The sequence below is a fragment of the Hemiscyllium ocellatum genome, chromosome 35 (genome assembly GCF_020745735.1).
Source record: "Hemiscyllium ocellatum isolate sHemOce1 chromosome 35, sHemOce1.pat.X.cur, whole genome shotgun sequence".
NCBI lineage: Eukaryota > Metazoa > Chordata > Chondrichthyes > Orectolobiformes > Hemiscylliidae > Hemiscyllium > Hemiscyllium ocellatum.
This window is the reverse complement of record NC_083435.1, coordinates 23,973,745-23,992,138: the sequence shown is the minus strand read 5'-3', so window position 1 is coordinate 23,992,138 and position 18,394 is coordinate 23,973,745. Positions and strand designations below refer to the sequence as shown.

Sequence of the window (18,394 nt, the reverse complement as noted above, 5' to 3'; positions counted from 1 at the left end):
AAAGGCATCTGGGATGGGTATGAATAAGAGGGGTTTGGATTAGATTAGATTACTTACAGTGTGGAAACAGGCCCTTCGGCCCAACAAGTCCACACCGACGCGCAACCCACCCATACCCCTACATTTACCCCTTACCTAACACTACGGGCAATTTGGCATGGCCAATTCACCTGACCCGCACATCTTTGGACTGTGGGAGGAAACCGGAGCACACCCACGCAGACACAGGGAGAACGTGCAAACTCCACACAGTCAGTCGCCTGAGTTGGGAATTGAACCCAAGTCTCAGGCGCTGTGAGGCAGCAGTGCTAACCACTGTGCCACCGTGCCGCCCACAAAAACTAGATTAATTTAAGATATCTCTGGTCGGCATGGACGAGTTGGACTGAAGGGTCTGTTTCAATGCTGTATAACTTGGAGTCATGTTCTCGGAGCAGAGATCCAAGTCCAGATCTGCACAGAGATATGTGTAGATTCAACACAGAACGTTGTCATAGAATTGATTGAAGGAAGTAAAGCAGTAGCACTGAATCTGGGCCTCAGGTGCAGCATCATTCTGTCCCAGGATGAGAGCACATTTCTGCAGTTTTAGTTATAATCTAAGCCTGGCATTGAGGAAAATCACCTGAGACTTTAATATTTGCTCATTGAGTGGAGGAATTGCATGAACCTTATTTAATTTAGTTTAATTTGGAAAACTGGAAGTATAAAGATAGATCCAAAATATCTCAAACTAACAGCATTGGTTTCAGAAAATGATGCCAGCAGATTTAATTTTTATTTCAGACTTGTTTGTTTCCATTTAATTTTAAGACTGCCGTGTCTCATTGGTCATTGTGATGTGCTAGTCGTAGCTCTATTCCATATCAATTTCCTCTCCCTCACTGACAACTGTAATTTCAGTTCAACATTAGGTTGTGATAAATCATGTAACAAAATTAACATCCTATTGTTAATGTCCGTGTCTTTGGATTCGGCCATTATTTGTGCATTAGATGTTTTTTGTTACCATGTGAGTAGACAAGTCCCTTTAAGGCAGCTGTAGACATTTCACGGCCTATAGCATTGTCAATGAGCAATGACTGGTCAGGACCGCTTACTGAACCTAATCTGGGATTTAAATTAAGGGACTAGAACCAGGTAATGATAATGGATTTCAGAGTTGGAAACTGTGTACATTTTTCATTTTAAATATTGAATACTGAATAAATGAATTTCCAGTTGATAATTGTATTAGCCCTGAATCACAAAATCAGAATGAATAGGCAGGACTGCTTGGTTTTATTCCTTCACACATTGTCAGTGACCTGCCTCATTGCCTCATGGGTAATTTGAAGCAAGGCCGCATTGATTCGTTGCGAACTAAAGAATGGAAAGATACCTTACTGGCCAGTTGAAGGAATTCAGCTTGTGATTGAGGAATAGAGGTGTGTATAGTAGATGGAACTTCCAAAAGGTGGGAGGTGTTCATAGCTGACTGTGAATGGGTAGATGAACAAATAAAAGGGCCGTGTGAAACAGTGTAAGGCGACGAAGGCTGAGGAATATACAAACAGGGTTAAAGCAACAACGCTGTGAAATAAAGAACTTAGATTCCACTTGGAATCCCCAGCCTATGTCTGGCATACAGACCCTATTTGAGGATGGGGATGACGCTGATAGGGATGAGGATGGGGATTTTATTCCTGGATACCTACTGAGCCCCTAACATCTCCTGATAGATCCCACCCTCCCTTATTACAAACCTTTCCTTCTTTTGAAAATGAAGCGTCCAACCTTCATCGCCGATATCATGGGGATGAGTGGCCTGTGCCATCCTAAACCAGGGGCCTTCCTGGGAATCAGAGTGATGTTAATGAGGCATGCCCCCTGACCACAAGAACAAACCAGCCCAATTTGCTCAGTATGTCCAAGGGTGATACAGATATAAACTCAGTGAGATTCTGGGAGCAGCCTGAATATGGATGGCTTGTGTTATAGGACTGAAATAAGTGGCCATCTGTCTGATGGAAGTGGTATACAGCCCACAATTGAAAAAATAATCAAGGAACTGATGCACCTTTGTTTAACCCTTTGCTTTTACAATGTTTTCCTCCTGGTGTCACTGACATGATCCGGACACACAATATGAACTAGTTGAGGATTTCCCAGTCGCCAATGAGACAAATGGTGGTTTTCTATTGGGATGGCCAGAACCAGACTGAACCACGATGCAAGTTACAGGTAACACCGATTATATCCAGCAACCTCGCGATCCCAAGTGCTGTGTGCCTCAGCCCTGTCAGGGTTAATTGGGGCCAGGATACTCACTGGGAGTGGAATCTACCTCAGATGCCCACCCAGCGACCACAGCTGAACAACTCTTTCCTGAGGGGGGACCCTGCAGATGGGGACAGACAGGCCCCAGTGCTACACCTTTGAGGCTGGGAACAAGACAGTGAAATCCCCCAGGGACAAATGGCAGGCCCTTGCTTTAACTGTGGAAATATGGCCATGAGGGAATGATGTGTCCTTAATGTTACCTTGGAGCAAATGCAGGGATCGACACGCTTGCATCCTGGCAAAAGGAAAATCTGTGAATATATACTGACTCTTCATTGTGCTTTTGGGGTGACCCACGATTACAGAGCCTTGTGGGAACATAAAGGATTGTTAACACCCACGGGATGGCGTTATAGTAATGCTTTTTTAGATTAGATTACTTACAGTGTGGAAACAGGCCCTTCGGCCCAACAAGTCCACACCGACCCGCCGAAGCGACAACCCACCCATACCCCTACATATACCCCTTACCTAACACTACGGGCAATTTAGCATGGCCAATTCACCTGACCCGCACATCTTTGGACTGTGGGAGGAAACCGGAGCACCCGGAGGAAACCCACGCAGACACGGGGAGAACGTGCAAACTCCACACAGTCAGTCGCCTGAGGCGGGAATTGAACCCAGGTCCCTGGCGCTGTGAGGCAGCAGTGCTAACCACTGTGCCACCGTGCCACCCTGTGTTGTCCAATCAGTCTGGCAGTTATTAAGATGTTCGATTCACACTGAGGCAACTGGTACAGTTTCCAAAGCATTGAGCAGATAGATGCTGCTGCCAAGCAGGCAGCCTTACACCCTCAAACCTCCAGTCCCATTGGGTCCCCAGCAACACCCAGATAGAGACAATATGGGGACAGGTATGCCAGACCTGGGAAAGGTACAGAAATCAAAGGGGAAGCTCTCTGCTGGACAGCACAAACTGTGGCCTCAAATAGAGTACTCCCTCAATACTCAAACCAAAATGTGGGTGACCCCTGCTGGACAGGTTTGTGTTCCTTCTTTGCTGCTGCCTGTTGTAGTTGATGATGTGCATATTTGTACACACTTGGGCAAGGAGGGAATGGTTCATACTCTGTTACAAACACGGTGCCACCCAGATTTCCAGAAAACAGCCAGGAAAAGAGCTAACGCTTTGTTTAATTTGTAAACCAACAAGACGCACGCTGTAAGAGGGATGCCCTGCGGTGGTTAACCCCTTCCTTGCCTGGTGGGCCTTTTTACTTGTCCACAAATTGCTTTTATAGAATCACCTCGCGCACATTGTTATCAATATTGTCTAATAGTAATGGATGTATTTAATAGATGAATCAAAACGATCCCAATAACCAATATAGCTGCCACTACAGTTTTGGACAAGTGGGAAATATTTGCATCAGTTTAATAAAACTCTTCAAAGTTTACATTGACAGGTACACCAGGCCTGAGAATTAGGCCCGGGGCACATTGGAGCCTGGGTGGAAAGGCCCGTTCCTCGTCCTGCTGGTCACCCGTTCAGCAGTCAAGGTCAAGGGGAGGCCGTATGGACACCAGGGGGCGCAGTGCAAGGGAGGACCACCCCAAGGAGAACATCTATTGATTCCTACTGCATTACCTGGAAAACCCACAGCCGCAGATGTCCCCAACTGATTGGTTTTGCAGTTATTATATTGGTTTTGCTTGTTTTTCTGATGTCGCTCTTATCTGACTGGGGTCCTGGGTATAACCTGGTGGCCTCGACTAAGAAAGAATTGCATTTTAATGCCTTCCTTTATTTGACATAGGTCAGCTACTCTGGCTGCTGGGTTTGTGCACACGTTCCTTTCCATTCTAAAGGTGGGATTCCCTTGAGGGCTGTACCTTTTAATGACTCAGACGCTGCTGAATGGTGGTTGCATCAACGTCGTTCTGCTGCTGTCACAACCTTTCACATCCCTCCGACCTGCCTGAATCTGATAGGGGCCCCCTCCACTTATGGGGACAACACCCCCCTCTGGTGGCAATCAGCGGGATACAGGATAGACACGTTTGGAGGGTGGTTCCAGCCTCGCTATAATCTATCACAGACACCTCGCTAACAGTCTCTGTTCCTTATCAATGTCACAGCCACAATAACACCCCTCAGACCTAAGGGGCATCTCTTTCATGCAGAGGGTCGTGTGTGTATGGAATGAGCTGCCAGAGGAAGTGTTGGATGCTGGTACAATTACTCCATCTGCCATTTTTTAGCCCATTGGCCCATCTGCTCAAGATCCCATTGTAATCCGAGATAACCTTCTTCAATGTCCATCAAACCTCCAATTTTGGTGTCATCTGCAAACTTACTAACAATACCTCTTATGCTCGCATCCAAATCATTTATGTAAATGACAAAACGTAGAAGACCCAGCACCGATCCTTGTGGCACTCCACTGGTCACAGGCCTCCAGTCTGAAAAACAACCCTCCACCACCACCCTCTGTCCTCTACCTTTGAGCCAGTTCTGTCTCCAAATGGCTAGTTCTCCCTGCATTCCGTGAAATCTAAACTTGCCAACCAGTTGATTTCCCTGACTGGATTTTAGAGAATCTCTACAGTGAGGAAACAGGCCCTTTGGCCCAACAACTCCACACTGACCCTCTGAAGAGTATCCCACCCAAACCCATTGTCCATTCCCCTATATTTACCGTGACTAATGTACCTAACCTACACATTCCTGAACACTATGGGACAATTTAGCATGGCCAGTTCACTGAACCCGCACATGTTTAGCCTGTGGGAAGAAACCAGAGCGCCCGGCAGAAACCCACGCAGACTCAGGGAGAATGTGCAAACGCCACACAGACAGTCGCCTGAGGTGGGAATTGAACCCGGGTCCCTGGTGCTGTGAGGCAGCAGCGCTGATCACTGAGACACCATGTCACCACAACAGTTGACAGCTCTTCTCTTGATGGTGTCTGGTTTTGATTGTTCCCGTGTCGCGCGTTTCTAACCTTCTTGTTATTTTCACAAACAAAGTGCCAGCACTGCTCACCCTGGATCCCGGCACAGCGCAGGCCAGGCTCCTGCAGTCCGCGGACCTGACCGCGGTCCATGCCGACGATGAGAGGAGAAACCTACCGAACAACAGGGAGAGGATTGAGCCCTGCACCTACGTGGTGAGCAGCCAGGGCTTCAGCTCCGGCCGGCACTACTGGGAGGTGGAGGTGGTCAACAAGACCGACTGGGACTTTGGCTTGGCCTGGGAGAATGCCCAAAGGAAGGGCCAGATCACGCTGATGCCCTCGGTTGGCTATTGGACCATATGTCAGAGGCGAGAGCACACCTGCGGGGCCCTGACTGCTCCCTCCACCCTCCTCAAACTGGGCACCAAGCCCAAGAAGGTAGGGGTCTACCTGGATTACGAGGGAGGGCAAAGCTCCTATTGCAATGCCAACAGCATGACCCACCTCTACACTTTCACCGACACCTTCAACGGCAAACTGTTCCCCTTCTTCAACCCCTGGTTAAACACCAGGAACTCCGAGCCCCTCAAACTGTGCCATGTGAAACTGTAACGGGTTCGGGGGAAGGGGGAATGGCGCACACCTCGCTAGAGCTCGAACGTTGGTTTGGGAAACGTAACGCACAAACCTCCCGGGAAATCCAACAGGTCAAGGCCTCAGCCAGTTGGGAGTCTCCGGAATTTGCCAGTCGATCCACTGCCTCCTGGTGTCTGCCTCACTCTGCCTCAGCCTCTCCATTATTTGTCAGCACTTGCTAGTTATCCACATTAATCCCACCCCCCCCCCCCTCCCTCCCCCGTCCCCTCACCTTGACAAGCAGTTTAAACTTGTGCCCATCTCATGGATCCATCTTGCTTAATGCCATGCCAGTCTGCAGACTGAGTCACCCTGGAGTTTTGTCAAGTTGAAACCTTGTCATGCGAAAGTGTATTCTGCATCTTCTCTCCCTTATTCTCAGTCCAGTACATCTTTGCCTCTGTTTCTCTCTCTGGACCTGATATTGATCCTAATTGACACTGTGTTCTTCACCACACGTTCCTCCATTGTCTTCTCCATCTTTAACTCTCAGGATGGTCAGTCCTGCTGTTCCCTGTGGTCCCACTGTCCTCACTGCGTTGATGTCATCAACGCATATGCCCAGCAAGTTAGGACACACAAGGATTTTGACGACACGCAGAACAAAACAGTCTGCTGGATTGGCTCCCCATTGAGAAACATTTCCTCCCTCCCGCAATCAATGTTCAGTCGCAGCAGTGTGTACCATCTACAAGCTGCACTGCAGAAGGTCACCAAGGCTTCTTAGACAGCTCCTTCTAACCTCACCACCACTGCTGTGTCGCAGGAGAAGGGCAGCAGATACCTGGGAACCTGCAAGTGCCCCTCCCACCATCCTGACTTGGAAATACATCGCCGTGCCTTTACTGTCAGTGGGTCAGAATCCTGGAACTGGCTCCCGCATGGTAGCGTGGGTGTAACTACAGCAGTTCAAGGAGGCAGCTTACCCCCCGCTTTCTCGGAGGTAACTGGGAGTGGACAATAAATGTTGCCCTGGCCTGTGACATCCATGTCCCATGAATTCATAAAACAAGAACAAATTGGACTCAATCTGAAGGCTGTAGGAAACTGGAACTGACCATGCCACGAGATGAATTTTACATCTCACCCATGCTGGGCGTGTTTTTGATGGGGTAAGGGGCACATTAAATACAAGGGCTGGTCAGCTCACCACCATCCCACTCACTTGTAAGTGCTGTCACTCACTCTGGTGGGAGAAGGGAAGGAGTTCCCAAATCTGCTGCCTGCCTGCTCACCATTTCTGACTAACTAATGAATGGGCCATTAAGCTGCTCCTGTTGCTGAGGAATCAACCCATTTTTAAGGGCACATGGCACAGAAAGATGCAGGAGAGCCAGAACAGGGATATCAAATTCTCACAGTAATTAAGAACACAGGACTGTTGTGTTTCAGTCAGTCACCTCCGTTATCTGTTACCCATTTAATTCAGAGTCCTTTACTTCAATGTAAACGCGTATGAAGTGACTGTTTTGCACACTGTGTTCGAAGGTCAGTGACTAATCCTGTTCTGTAAAGTGCCTGGAGATGTTTGCTTCTCTATTAAAGGTACAGTTGAAAAGCTAATTGGGGTTGTCGTTGTTACTCGGTTTTCTCCTTTTGTCAACCACACGGTGTATGTGATTCAAGTAAAACGACACCATCCTATTGGTCACACAAGCCGTACTGACCATTACCCAGCAGCACACACCTCCTTCTGGAATGTGCCTATGCAGAGGAAGTCTGGAGAGGAATGCAGTGGTATTTGTCGAGGTTCGTCCCGAGCAGCGCCGTGACGCAGGACTCCGTGCTCTACGGCCTGTTCCCCGGGACGCACACCGAGACGAACATCAACTGCGCCTGAAGGATCATCAACTCAGTGAAGGACGCTCTCTGGGTGGTCCGAAACCTGTTGATCTTCCAGCTGAAGGAGTTGACCCCAACTGAGTGTTGCAGACTGGCACATTCCAAGGTCCAGGACTATGTGTTGAGGGACGCGCTGAAGCTTGAGGCAGCTGGCGCCAAGGCGCGGTGGGGAAAGACCACCATTTAACATCTGCCTGCCTAAGCACAGGGGTCTGACGCAGTAAGGGGGCTCCACACACACCCCAACTAAACATGTAATGGTACAGACCTGTATATATGAATGATTACTATGTCTCTGTATACCAAGAAATGGAATGTTTATATATGTCTGGCATGACCAATTGTACAGATCATCAAAATATTTATGAATAAAGTATATTTTTGAAATAAAAATAAGGAAAATTCTTCAGGCCCTGGAGTGGGGATGTGCTGGGAGATTATTTCTGTTCAATGGACAGTCTCACAGTAAAGGAGTGTCCATTTAGGACGGGAGAAGGACAATGTTTTCGCACTCAGAGTGGGGTGTGACTTTGGAATTCCCTGCCCTGAGGGTCTGTGGATGTTCAGTCATTGAGTAGGTTCAAGACCAGGCTATTTGATCTGAATTAAATGGATAGGAATGGGGAAGGTTTGGGAAGGTGGGAACAGATCAGCCAGGTTCTTACTGAATGAGCAAAGAGCATGAAGGGCCGAATGGACTCCCAGCTGTTCGAGTTCTGTCTGTACGGGGATGGAGAGACACACTGTGGGATGGAATTGCTCTCAGCTGGTGACCATTGGGATAGTTTCAACAATGGGAATTTGGAAGCTGAACGAACCGTTTTGTGTGTGTGTGTGTGTGTGTGTGTGTGAACGTGTGTGTGTCTGTGTGTGTATCTGTGTGTGTGTGTGTGTGTGTGTGTGTGTGTGTCTGTGTGTGTGTGTCTGTGTGTGTGTGTGTGACTGTGTGTGTGTGTGTGTGTGTGTGTGTGGTACTGACTGTCCCCGTTCTATTTCAGGTCGGAGGGTATGTGCTGGTGAGGCACTGGCTAAAGTGGAGCTTTTCCTGTTCTTCACCACCCTGCTGCAGAAGTTCCACTTCCAGGCCCCACCAGGCGTGACCGACCTGGACACCAGCCCGAGAACCGACTTAGTGTCCAACCCGAAACCCCACCGGGTTTGTGCTGTGTCTCGCTGATGGGACCCAGCGACAGGCCCAGTCGGTCTTTCACTGCTGGGTATATAAAGGAGGGAGCTGCAGCACAAAGTGTGAGGCAGCACCAGAACCGGGTTACCCTGTCTCTATCTGACGTGGGACACAATCATTTACTCTTCGTACAGATCTGTATCATCCCACCTTCACTTCTGTAACGATAATGTTTCCAGGGAATCAACTGAGAATGTCCTCCCATTACAAAAGGAGGCAGACATTTCATTGAGAGTTTGGATGCTCTTTGCAAATTAACTCAGACCCCATTCCAAACCTGTGTGACTGATTCATTTTGAGGAGAATCCTTGCTTTTTGGAGCATTATGTTCATTGAGTTATTTGAACTGATGCATTGCAATGACTGAATGATTAAACCATGTTCCCGAATCTTGCAATAATTCACATTTCTCTCTGAATTGTGTGTTTGGCAGGTTTCACACAGCCCAGTCAGACTGGTCGGTCTAGTTCCATAGAAACCTAATTGTGTGAAAGCTGTCAGAGTAATGTGAATGTGCAATACAAAGGCCTAACACTCTAACTCAAATTATGCAAAATGTTACTTATTGTTAGAAAATATAACTCAAAGTGCAGAAGTAAGTGTCATGCTCTTAGATGTCCTAATGACTTATTAATCTCCGGTGCAGGCTCATTGCTGACTGACTGTTGCAGTTTGGAGAGATCAAGTGTAGATTTGCTCAGATTAAACACAGTGTTGGTGAAAGGTGTGATCACTTCTTTCCATGCCTGCTGTCCTTGAGAACTGTCCTGAAGAAATGAAAGGAATTAAGTTTGACTTGCACAGGCCACAGAATGTGTGATGGAAATTAAAATGTTGGCATATTTTAATTATGTGTTTTTAAAGCAACTGTTTGAGAAAACAATGACTGAAGAGTTGCAGATAATCTGGAGCTGGGGGTGGGGGGAGGGGGGGTGGAGGGTAGTACAGACGCAGCCTTTGCTGGCTACAAGACGTTGACTGGTCTATGGATGAGTGACCAATAGCCGATGACAGCGTATCAGAGAATTGTCCATTTATGAATAAAGCTCGTATCAGGTTCTTGTGAAATTGATACACACTGTTTTATATCACGCTATCGTGGGAAGAGAAATTGACCACACGTATACAGAATGGGTACTCTGTACAGATGAGCCTCAGCTCTGTTCCCTGAAGTACAGGCATATTCCGTTCTTATAGGGTCACAAGTGACTGATGTTAATTACAGGACAGTACAGTTCTGATTACAGTTGATAGTTTGACATTGTCGAATCAATGCTGCATGTCCAGCAGTATCTGTCAGGTAACCAATGCCCACAGGAAGTTAGCTAATCTAAAGGCATTGGATCACATCCTGTTCACAATAGTTCCATAGGACAGTGGTCATCCATATGGAATACCCTGGTGCCATTTAGTCTGTGGGGACATTGTGTCGGCTGGAGTCCTGGGGAGACAGAGAGAGCCCTTGTGGATTCTGGAGGTGCAGTGTCATTGTGAGGTCAAGAATCCCATTAGCGGGTTGTTTAAATAACATATTCCTCTGATTAGGTAATGGCTTAGGTATTGGCTCTTTTACTGTTAGTTCCTGAGGGTAGCTAATTTGAGTTACCAGTGGCATTGTGGGTAGGCCCTCTTTCGCTAGAGCCAAACATGTTTTCTGGAAGGAAGTGGTCAGTAGGCAAAATGGTATTTCCTTCTCCCACACAGAGACTGTTCTGCCTGGCAACAACTGAGTGATTGGTTCTCAGGTCCCTGGAAAGCTTGAAGCTGGGAACAAATTTCAAAGAGAAAGAGGGGAGTACAGTACTTCCTCAGCTCAGGAGTGGTCTCTCTGTTCACTGCAGTCAAAGCACACTGTAGACCTGATGAAAAGCAGTTTGAGTATCATGGGGATCAAGGGGTTATAGGGAGAAAATGGGAGACTGGCGTTGAGAACTTTATCAGACATGACTGAATGGTGGGCAGACTCGATGGGCTGAATGGCCTAATTTCTGCTCCATGTCTTATGGTCTTATCTTTCCTGCAGCAATAGTTGTAAGCTGTGGCTTGTAACTAATAAGTCAGAGGCATTTTTTATGTGATACCAGCCATCTGCTGCCCCTGCAAGTATTCAGAGTAAGGAGCACTGCAACATGCTGGCCAGCAGGAGGACTGATACACTTAATGGTAAGGTCCTAGGGAGTGTTGCTGAACAAAGAGACCTTGGACTGCAGGTTCATAGCTCTTTGAAAGTGAAGTCACAGGCAGATAGGATAGTGAAGAAGGCGTTTGGTATGCTTTCCTTTATTGGTCAGTGTGTTGAGTACAGGAGTTGGGAGGACATGTTGCGGCTGTACAGGACATTGGTTAGGTCGCAGTTTGAATATCGCATGCAATTCTGGTCTCCTTCCTATCGGAAAGATGTTGTGAAACTTGGAAAGGGTTCAGAAAAGATTTACCAAGGATGTTGCCAGGGTTGGAGGTTTTGAGCTGTAGGGAGAGGTTAAACGGGCTTGGGGCTGTTTTCCCTGGAGCGTCGGAGGTTGAGGGGTGACCTTTACAAGACATTTACAAAATCAAGATGGGAATGGATAGGATAAATAGACAAAGTCTTTTCCCTGGGGTAGGTGAGTCCAGAACTAGAGGGCATAGGTTTATGGTGAGAGGGGAAAGATATAAAAGAGACCTAAGGAACAACGTTTTCACACAGAGCGTGGTACGTGTATGGACTGAGCTGCCAGAGGAAGTGGTGGAGACTGGTACAATTGCAACATTTAAGAGGCATTTGGATGGGTATATGAATAGGAAGGATTTGGAGGGATATGGGCCGGGTGCTGGAAGGTGGGACTAGATTGGGTTGGGATATCTGGTCGGCATGGACGAGTTGGACCGAAGGGTCTGTTTCCGTGCTGTACATCTCTATGACTCTCTGAGATCATTTCGACAACAGAATCTGGGAATGAACACTATTGAACTGTCTTTCCAGTCTTTCTTGTGATCATAATCTGTTTTCCCCTGTCATTTGTCTGTGGGTGGATGTGTGTGACAGGGGAGTTTTGAAGAGGATTAGAAGTGAGTAATTATATGCCGGTGGTACCAGGTTATAGTCCAAAAGGCTTATTTGGAAGTAAGCTCGTGTTTCCAAATAAACCTGTTGGACTATAACCAAGGGTTGTGTGGTTTGTAACTGGTCCACCCCAGTCCAACACCAGCTCCTCCACATTATGGTTACCTGAAGTTAGAGACTAATTTCTTGTAATAAACATCGATTCTTGTTCAATGCAGAAACCTGGTCTGTGATTTCTATCAGAAAGTCGGGGAAACTGGGGAATACTTCTTGTTAATGTTCCTAATGACACTGGGAACAATGAGGCTTGACTACCAGCTACCCCAGTGATTCATAACAAGATGTAATCTGTACAAGATGTAAGCTGTACGAGTCTCAGAGATGTACAGCATGGAAACAGACCCTTCAGTCCAACTCCTCCATGCTGACCAGATATCCTAAATTAATCAATTCCCTTTTGTCAGCATTTGACCCATATCCCTCTGATCCCTTTCAAGTTTCACAACAGCTTTCCTACAGCAGGGAGACCAGAACTGAACGCAACCTTCCAAAAGCGACCAAACCAAGGCCCTGTACAACTATAACATGACCTCCAACTCCTGGACTGAAGTGAATTGTTAATCTGCGACAGCCCACTTTGCTCTCTGTAATAATTGAGGCATCACAGCTGAAAAGGAAAATTGTTTCTTGTTGGACACCAAAACAGAGCCACTACTTGTTTTATATATGGGCTCGTCCCAGCCTGGGGCAGACAGTTCTCAGACCTATCGCTCAGTCTGCTTTGTAAAGGGCTCAGTTGATGCATTCCAACTGTATCACCCAATGCCTGTCACTGCTCAGAGTGTGGTGGCTGGTCACTTGCTGTTCTGTGTCAGAGCATGGAGATGGGCAGGTTTGTACCTTTTCTCTGTTGCACAGGCTCATGTGTACAACACTGAGCGGTCACATGATAGAGAATTCATCCTGCCTTTTTAAACACCTATGTATCCCTGGGTCTGTCGCTTAAACAGATCTCTGCTCGCAACTCACAGCGTCCCTGGGAATGGGGCAGACCAGGATTAATCTTTGTGCATTTAGGGAAGAGATAGAATCCACACAAGTGTGGAAGCAGGGCATTCAGCCCAACAGATCCACACCAACCCTCCAAAGGGCATCCCACCCACACCCTGCCCTCCTCAGCCTGCACGTGGACCATTCCACCCTAACCTGCACATCCCAGGACACTATGGGGCAATTTACTGTGGCCAATCCACCTAACCTGCACATCTTTCGATGGTGGGAGGAAACCGGAGCACCCGGAGGAAACCCACGCAGACACAGGGAGAATGTGCAAACTCAACACGGACAGTTGCCCGAGGATGGGATTGAATCAGGGTCACTTGCACGGTGAGGCATTGGTGTTAACCACTGAGCAACCGTGCCACCCCACACTCTCTCTCTCACTCTCTCTCTCTCTCTTTCTCTCTCTCTTTCCCTTCCATGTCACCTTCTACTGCTATTGCTGAAGCATCTCACTGACATAACAATGTCAGAACTCAAGAGGTGGGAGCGGAACTGACCAATTGAACCCCTTGAACCTGCTCCACCATTTAATATGACAAAAGCTAACCTCATTCCAGCTTCAACCCCACTTTCCTTCTCACCCTCCATATCCCTTTAACCCATAGCTAATTATAAATCTGTCTATCTCCTCCTTAACTTTAATCAATGTCCTGGCATCCACCACACTCTGGGCTAATGGATTCACAACACTTTGATGGAAGTACTTCCTCCTCATTACTCTTTTAAATTGGATACCTCTTAGTCTCAATTTTATTTCATTCTCTCATGGGATATGGGCATCACTGTCTGGGCCCAGCATTCACTGCCCGTCCCTAGTTGTCCCCTTCTGAAGATGGTGGTGGGCTGCCTTCTTGAATAACTGCTGCCCACCTGCTGTGGGTTGACTCTCAATGCTCTTAGGGAGGGAATTCCAGGATTTTGACCCAGTGACAGTGAAGGAACGGCGATATATCTCCACAGTGTGGGAACAGGCCATTCACCCCAACAGGTCTACACCAACCCTCCGAACAGCATCCTACCACACCCATGAGGGTAACATGGTGGCTCAGTGGTTAGCACTGCTGCCTCACAACACTCTGACATGTCCTGTAGGGTTGCCACATACACACTTTCACCAAGCTTTCACACATGCAAACACGCACTCTCTCACTTTGACTCACACTCACCCACTCACATGCACATACCCTCGCTCTCTCTCTCTAAAAGACGTGCACACACATATTAGTCGATGGGGTGAATTTGTATTGGCAGAATTATATTTGCAGATACATTCTATTTTGCTCACAAAATGCATAATCTGCAGGCAATCAACATATGGAACATTTTGTACGTTCCACTTTGGAAATAGAACCAGTCTGACTCAAAATTGGGATATATGGGAGAAAGTGAGGAGTGCAGATGCTGGAGATCAGAGTCGAGAGTGTGGTGCTGGAAAAGCGTGGCAGGTCAGGCAGCATCCGAGGAGCAGGAGAATCGACATTTCGGGCATAAGCCCTTCTTCAGGAAAGGTTGGGATACAGACAGACTCTAACCTCACACCTTTAATGCATTGTCTGAGCTGAGTTGTCACCATTTGTTATGAAACCTTAAGTTATCTTGAAAAGGTGACTTAAAAGAAGTTCTGGGATTTAGATATTAATGAATCAAAATATTCTAAATGATGAAAGACTTAACAACAATCCAGGTTTGTTTAATATATCATTTCAGTTGCATGACACTGTAATCTTTAATGATAAATGATGTGTCTTGGTCCTATTCTCCACAGCAACCTGATGATGGAGCAGCACTCTGAAAGCTAGTGATCCAAATAAACCTCTTGGACCAGAACCTGGTGTGGTGTGATTTTTAGCTTTGTTCACCCCAGCCCAAGACCTCCTCCTCCACATCATGCGCTCTGCTAATCTAGCAGCATCAACTGTTAATTGCAGGATAAGGCGAGTTCAGGCACTTTGCCCAGTCACTAGCCTCAGTCACATAGTGTCTGGACAGTGTTGGTTAGTAGCTGATAAGTAAATGTCTGTATACAAGAGGTTCTTGTAAAGGAAGAGGTGGGAAAGACTTCACTGTGAGGTATTTGTGCAGCTGCAAGTTCAACCACCTCACTGAGCCAGGGAACGTATGACAGACAGACACTAACATCAGATTCAAAATGGGTTCCAGGCTTTTAGTATGTGACAAAATGACTGCTTTGGTTATGACAAATCTCCCAGCCCCTGACTGAGTGTTGCAGACTGGCACATTCCAAGGTCCAGGACGATGTGCTGAGTGACCCAAGCTGAAGCCAAGAGGATGGGCATTTAATCCAGTGATATCAACGACTGAATCTGTTCTCTGAATGTGAATGGCATCATCAACTGTGATGGTTGAAAATGTGTTGCTGGTTAAAGCACAACAGGTTAGGCAGCATCCAAGGAATAGGAAATTCTATTCCTTGGATGCTGCCTAACCTGCTGTGCTTTAACCAGCAACACATTTTCAACTGTGATCTCCAGCATCTGCAGACCTCATTTTTTACCCATCATCAACAGTGAATCTAACAAAGATTTGTGTGAACAAAGCATACAAAATAGAAGAAAAAGTTTTGCGCTCTAGACAACAGCACCCTGTGCTGAACACCAGCATCATAACCTAATAAGGCAGCCTGATGCAACTCTGCCCAGCAACACAGAGGTTAAAGCTCAAACTTTGAGTTTCCCAAATATGGGGGTGATTGTTCCCGGATTGTCAAACCGTCCAATCACAAAGCGCAATATCAACCAATCAGTGACATCAGCGGGAGGGGGGGGGGATTTATGCGCCAATCAGACGCGGGATTTACTGGACCAATCAGAAAACGCCAGGCGACAGCCGCCAGCGGCTCAGAACGATACAAAAGGAGGGGCGGGGTGGATGGGTGAGTGAGAGAGAGAGAGATGGGGATGGGGATGGGGATGGGGATGGGGATGGGGATGGGGATGGGGATGGGGATGGGGATGGGGATGGGGATGGGGATGGGGATGGGGATGGGGATGGGGATTGGAATGGGGATGGGGATGAGGAAGGGGATGGGGATGGGGAAGGGGATTGAGATGGGGATGGGGATGGGGATTGGGATGGGGATGAGGATGGGGATGGGGATGGGGAAGGGGATGGGGATTGAGATGGGGATGTGGATGAGGATGGGGTTGAGGATGAGGATGGGGATGGGGAAGGGAAGTCCACTGGGAGGTGAAAGGACCGTGGGATTGCCAGAGATGCGTCCGTGATAATGCTGTTCAGATGCAAGTTGAAACCTTAACCACTTTGATTCCTTTCCCCACAGGTCACCGAAGGCGCCAGATTGTTTGCTGATCCCTGCCTGGGAGCTGGCTCTGGGTGTGAAAGACTCAACTCTACAATCAACCACCGATCCTCAATCCGCGATCAAGGGCTGATCTTCAATCCACGATCAAGGGCTGATCCTCAATCCGGGATCAAGGGCTGATCTTCAATCCGCGATCAAGGGCTGATCTTCAATCCGGGATCAAGGGCTGATCCTCAATCCGCGATCAAGGGCTGATCTTCAATCCGGGATCAAGGGCTGATCTTCAATCCGGGATCAAGGGCTGATTCCCAGCCTCGAACTATGTTCGGTGATGATTTGGAGACGCCGGTGTTTTTGGGACAAATTCTGTGTCTTGAATCACGACAACCACCTGAAGGAGCAGTGCTCTGAAAGCTTGTATTTCCAAATAAACCCTGTTGGACTATAACCTGGTGTTGGACGGTGTTTTTCGTTTAAACTTTGAATAGTTAGTACGAAAGTTTATTTGTAAGACTAGCAACATAAATCTCTCACCTCGTCAGTGTGGAATGGATAGGTGGGCAGGAAATGGACAGGTGGGACAGGTCAGGTGGACGGTCGGGTCTGAGATGAGGTGGGGGTTGGAAGATGAGGAAACAGATTAAGTCAACATTGATGCTGAGTGGTTGGAGGGTCCGAAGGCGGAGGATGAGGCATTGCTCCACCCAGGCGTGAGGTGGGCTGGACTTTGCACTTTGTAGCTCAGGGTGTTGATGCCCTTGCTTGGTAGGTTGGCGAAGAAGCAAATGGTGGTAAGACATGGAGCAGATGGTGACTGAGAGCAATTAAGAGGGAAGGTGTTTAAGTAACATGTTGAGAGATATAGAGAGAAAATAGAGGGAAATGGTCGCATATGCAGCAGAGGTTTGTTGGGCTGAACGGTTTTAAACTTCGGACTGCTCTTGTTTGGAGAGAGAAGAAAGGTATCCCACAGACTGCCCTAGCAAACATCGACGTAAACGTAGCAGTGAGAAGGCAAGTTACAGCATAACAGCACAGCCAACAGAAAACGTGCAATTCAGATTCTGTCATTGGTTTGTAAATCAGGGGAGAGCGCGAACGCACTCCCCCACTACCACAAATTTTGCAGTCGAGTATCCCACATTTGGGGACATCGCAGGCGTCAGCACACCCGAAGTGCAATGGAATAGCCTCATTCTGGGAGCGCCACCGCATTGATCATGGTATATCCCCTGCCAGGTAAGTATGCTCAGCACTCACACTCACTCACACCCCACAACAGCCGCTCCCTCTCACTCTCACACTCACTCACTTTCGCAGCATCGAACATTCACTTACTCAACCTGCCCTGCCTGTCGATCAGCTTCATTCTTCAAATGGATCACCGAATCTCTCCAGGACTCCCGTTTTACTCAAATCCCACCCACGGCTGCCCCTGCACTGCTTATCTGCATGGAGCCCTTCAAAGGACGCGCCCCGCCCCTGTTTCCTTCAGGCTGCCTCCTGATTCGCCGAAAAACAGGAGGGAAACTTCCAACTTTGTTCTCAAGCACTCGTCCGAATTTGATGTCAACGCCAATAAAAGCAACTTACAATCTTTGATTGTGAAACTAGAAGCATATTTTTAAACCCAGTTTACCTCGACTTTCTACAATGTTTAGCTGCAGCTTTGCAAATCTCTCTTCAACCAGATTAGTGACTTCAGGTTGAAATCACATACAAGATTAAGGGTGCCAGGGAAAAATATTTCTCAACATCATGTTGGATGAGACACGAAACTGAGAACAACCACCTCGTCTGGCTGCACATTCTGAGCACTCACCACCCTCTGTGTAAAATAAACTGGCCTGTGATTAAAATGTAATCGTCCTTTTCTTCCGCGTCTGATTTACCTGCTGCTTTCCCTGGGGTAAAGGATTCCAAATTTAGAGGGCATAGGTTTAAGGTGAGAAGAGAAAGATTACAAAGGGATCTAGGGGGCAACTATTCACACAGAGGGCTGCTGCGTGGCCGCAATGAGCTGCCAGAGGAAGTGATGGAGATTGGTACAATTACAACATGCGAAAGACATCTGAATGGCTATATGGATAGGAAGGTTCAGTGGGATAAGGGCCAAGTGC

General features: G+C 47.5%; 1 non-coding gene across 1 annotated transcript; it reads right to left on the bottom strand.

The window, feature by feature from the left end:
* Positions 1-17,357: 17,357 nt before the first annotated feature.
* On the bottom strand, positions 17,358-17,521 carry LOC132833074 (U1 spliceosomal RNA). Its single transcript, XR_009647065.1, has one exon. It is a non-coding gene; the product is annotated as a U1 spliceosomal RNA (small nuclear RNA).
* Between the last annotated feature and the right edge of the window lie 873 nt (positions 17,522-18,394).